This window comes from Corapipo altera, unplaced genomic scaffold (assembly GCF_003945725.1).
Source record: "Corapipo altera isolate COAL_440 unplaced genomic scaffold, ASM394572v1 61281, whole genome shotgun sequence".
Taxonomy (NCBI): Eukaryota; Metazoa; Chordata; class Aves; order Passeriformes; family Pipridae; genus Corapipo; species Corapipo altera.
In genome coordinates this window covers 6,509,003-6,523,828 of record NW_020884921.1, presented here as the reverse complement: position 1 = coordinate 6,523,828, position 14,826 = coordinate 6,509,003, and the positions used below count along the sequence as shown (strand labels likewise).

The following is a 14,826-nucleotide window of genomic DNA, read 5'->3' as shown; positions in this document are numbered from 1 at the left end:
CCTCTTCAAATGCAATAAAATAGCTTTTTTTTTTTTTTTTTTGATTACAATAGTGAGCTCCTGAATTTGTAACCTAGAGGGTCACTTCAGGTCTATGGCTCAAAAACTTTGGCTGTGCCTGGCTTGCCAGGTGATTACTTTCTGTGGCCTGGTCTGGCTTTCCATCCCAAATCAGCACACCACAGCTTCCTTCTGCTCTGTGTATCCAAGTTTCCTACAAAAACCCGAATCTGTGTGTATGAGGGCTGCGAGGAGCAGGGTGCATGCCTGAATCCCACCATCATGTGAGCTGACAAATGGCCATGTGCTACCAGACCTGTGAGGCACTCGTGCCTCCCCTCGTGTAGACTTATCTCTTGTCTCGGGTCTGAGTCATGATATTTTCCTACTTTGCCAGTGTGCTAGGATATATCCACAAACACTTTTAAGTCTCACACACACTACAGAAATAGGTCTTAAAAATAGACAGAAGGCAGATTTATAAGCTGCTCATCAAGGAAAATGTCAAATATTTTTCAACTTCTTGAAATTGTCTTACTTATCCTTGTACAATAAGAATTTTTAGCGGTACTGATTGAGAAAAGTCCGAGCCAGAAGTGATTTTTTCAGATTTGTTTGACTGTGGAATGGGTTATAATACCTTTGAATAATTGGATATCCACTTCATATTCAGTATGCTGAAATGAAGTAATTCAAATGATGAGATAAGTGGTCTAGGACAAATTCATTGTAGATCTTTGCTCACAGATACCTCTATGCTCCTTCCACTCCCACATTGTCAGGGGAATCTGTCTATTTGCTTAGAAATACTATATTACAGTTCTTTTAATGAGTAAGATTACAGATTTTGATTAATTCAGCAGCCCTGTGCTTTCCTCTTTCTAACAAGGTAGGTGACTGTCTACTATAATCATCATTACAAATTTAGAGTAATGGTGACATATATCTTTGGTCTCTACCCAAATGCAGCATGTTTTGATATCAAGACTCCTTAATTAAAAGGATATTCAGTGACAAGCAAACTAACAGCACTTCACATTAAGCTGAATTATAATACTCAAACACTTTATTTTATTTCTGCCCGTTCCAGTAACTCTGTAATTGCATCCACATTCTGACACACTTCTGCTTATATCACAAATCCATTGTGACATCTAAGTCTGCAACAGAACCCTCATTCTGCTAAGCTGGAAACAAAAGGATAGTACGTGAAGAAAATATTGGCTGTAAATGCCAAGAAAATACTGCTGAGTAAAGCATCACTGTGCAAGAACACACATGCATCTGCAAAACACCACTTGAACAACCAGTCTGCAAGACAGGGTCTGAACACATGAGAATGCAGATGGTTCTTAACCAACTTCACACCTCCATATAAAAATTTATCACCTCCTCCCCATCCTGCAGTCCTTTGCCCTAAGTCAAATCCCTTGCCTTCTGACTTGCCTGTTCTTTTCCTCCTGCATCACACCCACTCAGCCTCTATGTTTCCTCTGGCTACCACAACGGGTGATTCCCCAAATCTGGTTGCTAGTGTTGTCATAGTTCTGCCTTTCAGAGGGAATATGGTAGTACTGGTGTTTTACCTTGGCAGGGGGGATTGCCTGCAGTATGGCAAGCTCCTGTGCAGCTTACCAGCTGTAAGACCATAGGGGACCAATTCTCTCAAATATTTCTATGAAAGATGCCTGGATATCAGGAAAGAAGTCCCCAGTCTTCCTCACAGCATTTGCAGCTGGCTGCTGTTTTCTGTCTTTTTCACTTTATTTTTGACTCTTCTCCTGAAATGACTTTGCTTCTTTTAAACAGCAGAAGTTGTTGGATAGTTCATGACGCATTAGGAGCTCAAGAGGAAACTGGGAGAGAAAGACTGGAGGGGGTGTTGGGCAGAAGAAGAAACTGATAGCAAGGCCATGGAAAATTACGGGTAAGTAGTGTCTGGCTTTGACCTCCTGATCAGGTATACAGAGAACTTTTTCTTAGAGAAATGAATGATAGTTACTTACCAAAACTCTGTCAGTTGTCTGTTATGTTGGATATAAAAGCCCTGCTGCAAAGAAAGACCACTTATTTTTACTTGTGACAGTCCAATGCAGAAATGGCAGCTAGCAAGAACACCTTTTTAGTTTTTACTGCTAGCTGGATCAGCCTCATAAATGCCTAAACTCATATATAAAAATGTTAATGTTTTCCAATTGCTACTCTGAATTTATATTTATTGCAATACAATGCATCCATTAGCTCATCTATCACCGATAAATTTGTTACTGCTTCAAATATACAGTACATAATGTTGCAGCAATTTCATTTTACAAGCTAATAATGTACTGTAATGTAGCTTTCAATATCATGTAGAAGTATTTGATTAGGGAGGTTCAGCAGTCAGTCAGATTGAACAGTGGATTATATAAGAATCAAGTTTTTAACTTATTTACTGTACAAATGAACAGCTTTGGTGCACATTAAATGTGCTAATTTAACAGGTGTGTCATTTTATTTCCTCAAATATTCATTGAAGAGGAACAAATGGCATTTTTACTCAAACTGAAGCACAGTAGGCCTAGAATGTTTTTTTGATGCTTGACATATTTATTCTTTAGAAGACAGTAATAATTGTATTTAAATTTCATATAAATTTATTATATATATACTTATATATTGTATACTGTATTCTACTATCTGCAGAAACTACCCAAAAGCAGAAGAGGTGGCTAAAATGTTTTCCTGAAATGCTATAAAAATAGAGGCGCTTTTTTTTTTCCCCCCAAATAAAGAAAAGCTTCAAACATGTACAACCTAGGAGATGATTTTTTGGAAAATTTTGGAAAATTTTATGATTTTTCACTTCCTACATGGATTTGCCAAAACATATACCTGTGTTCTGTGTGGACGGGCAGTGTCCCTTGTACCTCTGCTAGGTGAGAGGTAAGGCAGGGATGTTACCACACAACACCTCTGTCTGCAGGTGCTCCAGTTGGGAGTGTGACATCTCCAGTAGGTTCAAAGATGTTGCAGCACATGAAGTGGGAGCAATACGGATTAATATTTGGCTTCCTATTCAACTGACCATTGCACTAGGGAAAAGAAAAATTCAGGATTGTGTTTTAAGAAAGATGTCTACCAGGATTTCAAAAGTGTGAAAGTTCTGGAGAATTTGTTTCTGAAAGCATATCTTCTTGGAAGTGCATAGGTGTGTTAAGATCAATCTGTAAATCCTCACAATCTTCTTCATAGAATCATAGAACTGTAGAATGGTTTGGATTGGAAGGGACCATAAAGATCATCTAGTCATCATGCCACATGGGCAGAGACACCTTTCACTTGACCAGGTTGCTCAGAGTCCCATCCAACCTCTACTTGAACACTTCCAGGGATGGGACATCGCCATCTTCTCTGGGCAACGTGTTCCATGGTCTCACTACCCTCACAATAAGGAATTTTTCCTAACATCTAATCTAAATCTACTCTCTTTCAGTTTGAAACCATTCCCCCTTGTCCTGTCAGTACATGCCTTTGTAAAAGGTCGCTCTCCATCTTGTTGTCTCCCTTCAAGTATTGGAAGGCTGCAATTAGGTCATTCTGAGGCCTTCTCATTTCCAGGCTGAACAATCCTGAAATTATTTCAGTTGGTTAGAGCATAGTGCTAATAACACTGAGGTTGTAGGTTTGATCCCCATATGGACCATATGCATCATCTACATCAGCCAATTCCGTATGCATCATATGGATCAGAGATTACTGTAGGCTCCTGGTTGTTACCACCTGAGTCAGAAAAGGCGCCATTGTATAGAGAAGTATTGCAGACGACTGCAAGAACCAGAGACTGACTTGTTGTGGATGAGAAGGCAATACCTGTTTTTGTTCCTAACTCACACCAATATTAAACTTATCAGAAAAAGCTTTTCTGCATGCAGTCAGATAAAACACGGAAAACACATTCATAAGGATATATTTGCAGAACTGTATATAGACAGTGTTTTTTTAAAATTAAAGACTCTCTTCGTAATGCATATTTAGCAATATATATATATTGCAATATAATGTAATGTTGGGTTTTACTACTTAGGGAACTGTGTGCAATTAAAAACTCAGAACTTATTAGGCTAAATCAACAAGAGGTAAAAAGTCCATGCCCTGTATTATGTTTGTACACCCATGAAAGAAATGAAGAAGTGTTTTAGCTTCCTAATCCACTCCTGATCCTTGCAGTACATTCGAGCTCTGAAATGGGACACAACAGGAAATAGTTTACAGATTTTTTTACATGAAAGGTGACTATAACTGTCACTTCTATTTAGCTTATAGTTTCCTGAGTTTTGCCAGTCTTTTAGCCCATTCAGATAGGATAACTTTTAATTTAGCTGTTGTCATTCATAAACTACCCACATGAGCTTTGCAGCAGGGAAAAATTATGTGAATGAGTTCTGGAAACACTGACTTCCTAAGCACTGTTTTGAGAAGTAATATTACGTTATATTTGCAGTCATCTTTGGTATAAGGGATCAGCAGAGAGCTGAGGGAAAGAGTTTGACACATACAGTAGAGTTACTGGAAAAGGAAACTGCCTTATATAGTGTTAATGGAGGGAAGTATTTTTCCTTTGTGATAAATGGAAGTGACATGCAAGGGTGGCCCTTAAAAACCCTCCATTTACTCCCCTAGAGCAAAATCTTTTAATGGGCTAGGTTGAATCACTGAAGATGATCGAGATTCTTAATTGGCTTCAATAAGCTTTGGATCAAGGCCACTAGAGTCATATAGATCAAAATATTTTCAGTTATATAGCTGGATAGTAAGATATGTCTGTGGTGATAATATTTGTATGAGCAGTTTGTGTTTTTACTCTGCTGTTTCACTGTGGGAAAAAACATGTTTGTTGTTTATTTCTTTGTCCAATAGACATCCACAGCTTTATAATGTTATGCAGAGGACACTAATGCAATATATTATGCATGCTATGTATGTTCTGTTATGTCATTGGCTTTCACCTCACCTCATTTGTCTATTGAGTCTGGAAGATGGTTGAGGGGTGATGAGAAGGGAAATACCCTAAATATGTCAGAATTACTTAGACATGTTGGTGTGTTTTGAAAAAAATGAGTACTCGTTGTGCATAGCTTTTCTAAAGTAAACTTCTGAACTGGTTCATGTAAGATTATTTGAATGCGCACAGTTGCACTGATCAGCCTCTGTTTTATTATTTTTCCATGTGTGATATCAGTACATGGTAGTAACTGAGATTTATTAAAGAGACTCCCTAATGGAAAAAAACTCTGTGTCAACTGTGAACTAATTTTTCCAATTCTGATTTTTGTTAGCATATTTATTTCTTATTCCATCTTTCCCCTTTCTGATTTACTAATTTACTTGCATCATCAGATAAAACTAATACAGTAGAATACACTACACAACCCCTTTTAACTAAAGAGCACACAATCTGTCCACTCTGGTATTCAGCATCCACATACTAAACATGTAAAACATATAAAACATGCCCATAGTCCCAAATTAAGACAAGACTTTAAAGGAAAATACACAGTCTTTTATGTATCTTATTTAAGGAATCTGCTGAGTGGTATTCCAGTGAGTTTCTTTATCCTATTTTACTTCTTTCTGTAGGAAAATTATAGGGAAAGAATGTACTTAAAATATTTTAACAGCTTTAATGAAGATGTTAAAAAGAAAGTGAGCTGCTGAGCATTAGCCTGAACTATTAATATTCTGTACAATTAAACCTGAGATGGGGAAACAACATTTTCTGAAATCCTTGCTTGCTTAAAGGTCTTGGATCTTTGCTATGCAATGTTTTTATCATATTTTCAGAACACAAAACCATGTAGCATAACTTCATCTGACCATTATACCTCACTGCAGAGAACTTCTGTACTTGTGTGTAAAGAAAAATACATTTTTATACAGCATTTTTAGAAATGTTTCCATTTAAAATGTATGCTTATTTATTCATGAGACCCCTAAAACTGCTTATGAAATTTCTAAAACTGTTCAGGTTTGCTAATCAAAGAAAAATAGTGTCACTACTGAAATAAACATCTTTTGAACATCCTGTTATAATTTCAGGAAATAAAATTAATAGGAAATTCAGAGCTGTCTTGGTTAATTTGAGATGTGAAGATGTCACTAGACATTGAGTTTTCAAATTGCTTGTTTGCACCAACTCTTTACAGACTTGGGCAGCAGTTGCTCATGTGCTGTAGACACTGTCTCTCCCTTCCAAACTCTTACTTATATAAATAAAACAGAATTCCCTTCCCTTTGCCAGTAAAACACAAAACAAAAATAAACTTTCCAAAGGATCCATATATTGTGGTCTGAAATAAGAGGGAGATAAAATAATTTAATTAAGACTTGAAATAAAATCTGAAAAATATCCTCTAAGAACTAGTCCAAAGGATAAACCACAGAAAAACAAAGAATACAACGCAGACCTTTTTTTTTCTTTATGTGTATTTTTGTTTTCCCTTTATGAAAAAAGAAATTATGAACTTTGGATGTACTCTAGCCCATTCTTCCTTACTTTTTCCTAAGACTCCATCATATCCCCTGCTTCCTGTGAAATTAATAGGATTCTACATATAGTCCTAACCCAAATCAACACCATATTGCTCCATTAGAGAGGAACTGAGAAAGAGATAGAAACAAACCAATGCACAGTTAAAGGAGATACACATAAAAGCAAAACAGAATGGGTAGTGCATCTGATTGAAGAAATTCTTTCTTTCTCCAGTTGTCTCTCTTGCACATACACATATACACACACACACACCCCCCTCTACACACTTTATTTATTTGTGAAACAATGTCTTCCAAACATAGAATTTTGCAAAGTGTAAAGGCAATTAAACAGAACAGCTTGAAGCTGCCAATCACTCCAACTACCAACAAAAGTATCTACTATCAAAGTAAATTATGTAATGTAAAAAAGCCCTCCACATTCTACCAAAGCAAATAATGTAAACATGTAAGTAAAAAATAAGCTCATTTATCATCTGTCATAGCAAATCATACATTTTTTAACCCTCCCGCCTCAGGATAGGTGTTTTTTTATCCCATTATGTTAGTTTGGGCATGCATGTGACATAGAAGGTAAAGAGTAATATGAGAAGTTAGGTTTTCAGCATCTTTTTCTACTGGCAAGCATACTAGTGCTCTTGCAGGTTTGGGTGCTTTTTAAAATTTTTTTTGGCTTTGTGTAAAAATAAATTGACAATCACAACTTATCACCACTTAAAAATGCATGTGCATACTAGAGTTTACTGAAACATGATTGGCTACTACATAAATCAATCTGATAGAGATCAGCCCCATGAAAAAAAAGATAAATCATTAGTCTGTGCTTTTGGAATGTAATTCATTTTAGATAGTGATTATTAATGATTTCATTCCACTGGTACATGTACATGTCTAGACCATGTTTTTGTCTAAAATGTTAAAACACTGCAATGTGTTCACTTCAAGAAAGACCATGAAGAAAAAATGATTAAAACTTTGTTATTGCAACATTCCAGGTGTAAAATTTTCATGCAGAAAACTTGGCTTCCCTTAAAGTGAAATTCTTGTCTTCTACAGCAATTATAATTTAGTTCTCTACCTTGCATGCAGCTTTTGCTTGTTTATTGCTATAAGTTTTTCCCCACTAGATAAAAGGTTCTGTGAACCCTTTCAATTGGCCTCATTATAGTTACACCAGATATTTATGGGGCGCAGCATGTGAAACTAAGCCATTCACTCAAACATACTGAAATTATTCCCATTAACTTATCCCAGTTTTGGATTAACCCTTGTTACCAAGGGGAGTTTCTTTGCTTTTGCAATAATTTGGTTTCATATTAATTGTCAGCTAAAGATGTAAATGTTTTCTTTTATGCCATGAATCATGATGGTGGTAAAAAAATAGATTTTGAAACCCTTTTATATAGATACCTAATGGTTCCTCACAGCACTGTGATAAAGGAAGTGAGCACCCTAACACAAAGACAGCAACAGTGATTTATCAAAAACTCACAGCAAATCACTAGTAGAAGGGTGTTTGTGAAACATTATCCTCATCTCCTCCTTCTTTTCAGCATGTTTTAAATACTCAATCACATACAATTTCTGTACAAGCCAAAATTCAGCCCCTCAGCAAGGAAAAATGATATATTTTAATATTTACTCTGCAACTTTTACTTGGTTTCAGCTTCCTTTATCTGTCCTTCACCTCTTTTTCAAACTGAACAAAGCACACATTCCTTCCAGAAAGCAAACTCTTCTAAAATAAGCCAGTTTTGACATTACCTAAGCCAGAAAATAAAGCACCCTGAAAAACATCTTAAAATATGAAAACATTTTATTATGTGCATAGCTAATTGGAAATCAGACAAACAGAATCTTACCAAACTTTCCAGAAGAATTTACCTCGAGGCTGAGAACCAGCATGGAAAATTCATGGCAGTTCTTCAAATGTTTACCCTTACTGATCTCACCTCCCTGTAGAAAGCACAGAGGGGCAAATGAAAGATAGATGAGCACTGTGCTCTCATGGTGGAGGACATCTCAGTCTCCTGAGAAACATTCTTAGTGAAGTAACTGAGTAGTATCAAGTTGGGTAAAACTCCTAAGTTCACCATAAAAATATTTCTGGAACTATTTTCTCCAGAGGCCAAGGATTTTGAAGTCTGCATTTTATCTATACTCGGAGATTTTGGGAAGATTTTCCAAGTCTGTATGCCTCTCTCTCTCTGTCTGTCCATCCATCTCTTTTTCTAGCACGCTGCTCTGGGAAGAAATTTTTTTGCATCCTGGTGACCTGAGTGCTGCTGGCAGGTTTCTTTACCGTGTCTCTCTAACTCTCACACAGAAGACCTATAAAGCAAACTCTCAAACAGCAGCATTTTTCACTCACAGAAATCCTCCAGTTTTGCTGCAGATGTTCTTCTGTCATTCTTTGTATCCCCACTTTCTGCTTATACTGCAGAGCTTCATTCCCGTTGGTTTTCAATGAATAGAGAGCTGGAGGAAAGAGGAAAGGAAGGGAAAGGAAAAAAGGAAATTGCAGAGGGAAAATCCACAATTTTCTGCAATTCCCAAAAGGAACTAACAGCAGTGTGATTTTAACATGGCCTTGGGGATACTTGTGTTTAAGCAATCACCTTCTTGAAAATCTTCTGAGCTTGTTTAAATTGACTTGTTTTAAATGGGTGTAAATTTAACACACTTACTAAGAATCTGTGTATTAGCCCAAGGATACATTGTTTTTGTATCATTGGTTCTGTCGTATTCTGACTTTCTGGAGATTACAGGGTTGTTTGATATTTTGACAGAAAGCCAACACAACAATCATTTATTTCCAATAAACCCCCCCAAATGAATAAATACATCTCTGTTGTGGTCATATAAAAATAAGGTTATTCTAGGAACTAATTGATCATACAATATGTCTGATTTCGTTATATTTTACACTACTGCAAAAGATTATGCTAACTACTAGTAGGTTGCTAGTGTGTTTAGAGTGAAATACTTACCAATATTCTTGGAAAATGCATTTGTGTAGACATGTTTTGCAGGGAGAGGGAAAATCAAGCTTAATTGTTCTGAGTTCTGCAATAAGAATTAAAAGTTACTCTATGCTGAGCACTAGGTTTATGGAAGTCTTTGAATGCTACAAACTTTTTTCCAAGCAATGTTTTATAGAATTGCTTTTAAAAACTCCAGAGGGTAAATAATATTCTCAGAATAAACAGAAAAATGCTGATCTTGTCAGATTTAGCTACTAAAAGCCAAGCTGTTTTAAGACTTGGAGGATCAAGGGTCATGGTTATAAACAACACAGATAAAAAGAAAGAAAGGAAGGAAAAAAGAAAGAAAACTAAAAGTGAAAAAGAACTACACAGTGAATATAAGTAATAAATACATTGACCTTGACAAGAAGGGAATGAGATATTTATGCAAAAGGCAGGGAGGGGTAAAGAGGTGGCAAAGAGGGGAAGAAGAGAAAGTGCACAAACTGTACTTGGGAAAAAAATATTTCTTAGAACTTGTTTAAAGCCGGAAATGAGTCACTTTATCTTCATGTGGTTTTGCTTTCGAAAGGGGAGAAAGGTCAAAGCTTCTTTGTTTTAAATAAACTGGTCACTACTTCTGAAGTGTAACATGATAGGCTTCAAGAATCGTAATGAAAACTGGTATTTCCCTGACAGCCCAGGCTGCAGCACCTCAGTAGTTGTATGGTCATGTATTGTAAGCCCAGGGAGTTTTATAAACAAAGGCACGACAGAGCATGACTTTGCTCATGACCTTCATGCCCTAGTGCTCCTGTGTCAGCCATATGGACAGTGTGATGGCTAAATTTGCCACCAGTTATATACTTTCACAAATTTCAACTGCACACATGGCCCTCCACCACTGTGCTCAGAAACACGAACCGGAGCTAACACTGGGCCCTGTATGACACCTCTTTCCAAAATGATTCTGGTGGGGTAAAGTTTCACAGAAAAAAAAGTGCTGAGACACTCAAAGTGACACCAGAAATTAAAAATATTGCAAAAAAAGACAGTAGGAATGCTACAGCAAAAAAAACCCCAAAACCCAAACCCAAAAAAACAACAACAAAAAACCCCCAACTTGAATAGAGGAATGCAGGTTTTGAATTAGTCTTTTGCTATAAGTGGGTTTGCTGAGGTCCGGGGTTTACCAGAATCCCCACTACAGGGAGTGTTAGGCTTCTCAGATTCTACATCTAATGTACTCAGCTACACTCAGTTCTAACTGCAGGCCAAGAACCACTTATGGAGGGAAGGGGGTAACAGCAAAGAAATTAGATAACTGAATTTCAGGGGCAATACCTTCAGCACTGTCTTGCAGCGAAGGGCCTGATATTAAAGGAGTGTCTTCATGCTATCCAAACAGAAAAGCAAATAGAAGTGTCCTGCATCAGATTAGAAGTCAAAAGAACAGCCCACAAGCAGGGCAAGAGAGGAAAGACTCCACTGAAAATAAATAGTAAAAAACTCAATCTCCTCTTTCCCTACTGTTCAAATTCCGCTTCTTACTATATAAACTCTCATTTCACTGTTATTCTGCACAGATGCAAGACTTTTTATCTTTGTCTCGATTCTCATACCACCACCACTCTTTCGTTCCTGAGTTTCTTTCCTGACATGCTTCTGACAACACCTCTCTTCCAGACTGAGAATTCCTTTTCATTTTGTTTGCTGATTCATGCTGCCACTTTATGCTTAAATATGAAATATCAAGCTATATCTGTTATATATCACTTTTTTGACCACTTTCCAAGCTTTACCTCTTAGATAAAGTCTATATATCTATATATCTACCTAAAGGTTCTTCCCTACATTGCACCTGTAATTATTTTAATATTAGTCTGTGTGTTTTTAGGAGAATCATTTCCTCTTCTGGTGTGCATAATGTATCTGCTGTAAAAAGCTATCAGTTCCCAGACCACTAGAAACAACAATGGAAGAGCACACTTATACAATAATGTGAGGGTATGTATCACTGACCACAAAATTGAAAGGTAATTACGGTAATGAAAATTGTGAACTTTCAAAATGACCAGCTTCATTATTCTTCGTGCATTATTGCCCCAAATTGGGACAATTACTCAGTTTGCAGTGAAACTAAATAAAAGGTTACTGATTCATTGGACGTTAGCTGTTTCGGAGCTAGAGTCATGCTTGCTGTTAGAAGTAGCACTTGAAATGGCATATTATGCAGAAGCACCCCAAGAGTCTGGATTTCCTGCTTTGACCTTGCTTCAACATTGAGCTGTCTATTGTGCCCACTCCTTTCTCTCTAGCCTAGAATCAATCTGCCATTTATTCAAAACTGGCTGATAATCAGAGGTAACCAATTCCTTTCCAGTTTATTTGTTTGACTTTCCCCTCTACTTTTCTACCTATTCGTGTCTGCCCTACAATTATCTCCACTTGTGCCTGAGAGAAACTACCTTGCCTTTGACTACGATGATACTGAGACATCTGAATATCTAAAGATGCATTGATCACACAAATATTGTAAAAGTGAAATAAAGTCATTTAGCGGAGCAGAATGATAGTTCTCCAAGTGAACTCTACAAACACAAAATATGCCTATAGCTTTGCAGAAACCAAGAGGACAAGAAAAAAAAAAGCCATGATAATTTCAACCTGTTTCTTGAGTATGGGGCAGGCAAATCAGAGCTCCAGCAGTTCACTGCTATGTTCAGGTTTCTAAGAAACTGAAGAGATTCTTGATTAGAAACCACCCATCAGTGAATACTAGGCTGTATTGGTGGTACAAGGAAAGGTATTGGTCTTTATTGCGCTCAGTGAAGCAGGTTGAAACATTGCTTTCTTATCTTCAAACACTTTATGATTGTCTTCAAATAAATTGATGTCGACAAAGCATCACTAAGTCATGTTATTCTGCTTATCTACCTGTTGGGGAAAAAAATGAACAAAATGAGAAAATACTCAGGCTTATGACAAGCTTTTCTAGATGAATTAATCTGCAGTCCTTTTCTTTTTTATTTTTGTACCCCTGCAGAGGAAGAGAGAAGCAATGTAAAATACTAGTTTGCTTTTCCTCTTAATTCTAAAAACAACACATTTATTACAGGTTCAGAAAAGCTTCAGATATGTCATTGATCCATGCCAAACTCCAAACCTTTTGAAAGTGTCTTTCTTACTGAAAAGTCATCAGATTAAGACTTAAATTGAAGAAGGATGTTTCTGTGAGTTAAAGAATTGGACTGGGCCTCAGAGACTCACATTTCAAGTCCTGGAACTGCTATAGACTTATTTTGTGATTTTGGTTGTGATCCAGCAATGCACTTAAATTGGTGTTTAATTTAAAACCCTGGAGTGGTCCCATGAAAGTTAAGCAGAGAGTTAAGTCTTTGTTGAATGAGAGACTTAGTCTGTCTGAGCTCATTTCTGTAGCTATAAGATAGGGTTAATACTTACATTCTGCCGTAGTTTATTTTTACAGAAAACCTTCTGGTGCAAAAAACTGTATCTTCTGATCTGTGCAATACTGAGACCGACTGATGTCAGCTGGAGCCTGTAAAAATCACTCTGCTGCAAAGCAATGATAGTCAATGAATTAGCCTCTTATCCTCTGGAAGCAAGTTGCTGCTATGAAAATACTATTTGCATTGAGGCTTCATGGAGAGGGGGCAAGGGGGCATTTACCAACTTCTCTTCACTTGCATCCTTACGGTTTCAGTGTCCCTCTCTGCCTGGCTGCTCTCCCACAGTCTCTTACTGCTGGGCTGGAGAGGAGTCAAGCTGCTCCTTCAGCAGTCAGCAGTAATTGCTGCAGTGTAAGGCAGCTGGCAGAATAATGTACCTACATTAAAACCTGTAGCTTGTGAAGGAAATGGAATGAATCTGCAGTCTTTTGTCTTATTTGTTAATATTTTACAATTATTTTGATAAATCTCTTTTCCCCTATAGGCTGTGTTGCAAGGGGGTTCCCAAAGCCTCATTTATTATTTGACAGGTCTACACACTCTTCCAAGAATGGATTGTGAAATTGCTATACCATTCCAAATACAGTTAGAAATTTCATTCACAGACTGAGAAAAAGTGCTCGTGAGTAAGAAGAATGATTAATTTCACAGCAGAACTGAGAGTATGTAAGCAATAAAAATCATCAGTATTTTACTTTAAATTAAGGCTTAATTGAATCCTTACAGATTCTTTGAATATGTTCTGGCTACATATATGACACAGTTGCAAGTTTCATTGCATGAGGGACATTATAAGTGAGAGTGTTTATCTTTTCTCTTTAAGATTCTTTATTTATGCAAAACAACAGAGATCCACTTTGTGCCTGAGTGTGAGACAGCCCACCTGAAATTTCTCAGACAGGCACGAGGTCTCTAAGACCCATAACCTCTCCCTTGTCCTCCTCATTCATCAAAGAGCCTATGATCTAGCTTCTGCATTTGGATGTCAAGCAGGAGATTGCCAATTGTCTTGGAAAAGTAAAATAAACACTTTTTCTACATACAGTAATGCCATTGTTTATTGACTACTTACTCAGTTTAGATGTAATTGCGGCCATTAGGGAAACATAAGCAGCTCAGTGCTTGTCAATACCTGACCTTTAAAATATTCAGTACAATCAGTGTTACACGATGTTTAACAAGCTGGCCTTTTCATGTGGATGTGGCTGTTGTTTCCGTACAAGCAGGAATGAAGATGCTGTTCCTCCTCACAAACTTTTTTTTAAATTACTTTTTTTCTTCATCCATGGTGTTGAAGTAACTCAGAACAAAATAAATCTCAGCCCTAAAAATTTAGTTTGGATTCACAATCTTTGGAAAAAAGTGAAAAGCAGTTTCATCAGAAAGGGAGGGGAAAAAAAGCTCCAAAGCAGCAAAGTGAAAAAGGGCCAGGATGTTAAATAGTTTAACTGAGAGTGTCTTCATGCATTATGACATTTGGCAAATGTAAATCAAGCCACCTTCAGGATGTCACAAGCAAAATTTTCAACAGTGGTTCTGATGACTGAGGAGCTCTTGAAGAATCTCTCATCAGCAGACCATAAAGACTAAAGCACAAGCTATCACTAACTTGCAGATGTTATCAGGATGTGACTTCAGCACAGCTATGGATCCCGATGGAGAGACAAAACTGCAGATGTTTAACGCATTATCGTGGAAACTAATTGCAAACTATTCTATTTCAATTATTTGAATTTTGCACAAAAGAGATATTCTATATCTTCAGCCTCTATTGCTGGTGTGCAAGTTAAAAGTTCCTGTAAATAAAAGCAAACAGCTTTTTCACTGAGCTAATTAAAGCTGTTAATATTTCAGAG

The 14,826-nt window shown here is 37.0% G+C and overlaps 1 long non-coding RNA gene across 2 annotated transcripts; it reads left to right on the top strand.

Moving 5' to 3' along the window:
• The first annotated feature begins 1,215 nt into the window (after positions 1–1,215).
• LOC113953617 lies at positions 1,216–12,745 on the top strand. 2 transcript variants are annotated; one of them, XR_003529947.1, is made up of 3 exons: positions 1,216–1,323; positions 1,813–1,927; positions 12,616–12,745. It is a non-coding gene; the product is annotated as an uncharacterized LOC113953617 (long non-coding RNA). The 2 variants fall into 2 exon arrangements; XR_003529946.1 differs by lacking the exon at positions 12,616–12,745 and adding an exon at positions 2,686–2,761.
• The last annotated feature ends 2,081 nt before the right edge of the window (positions 12,746–14,826 follow it).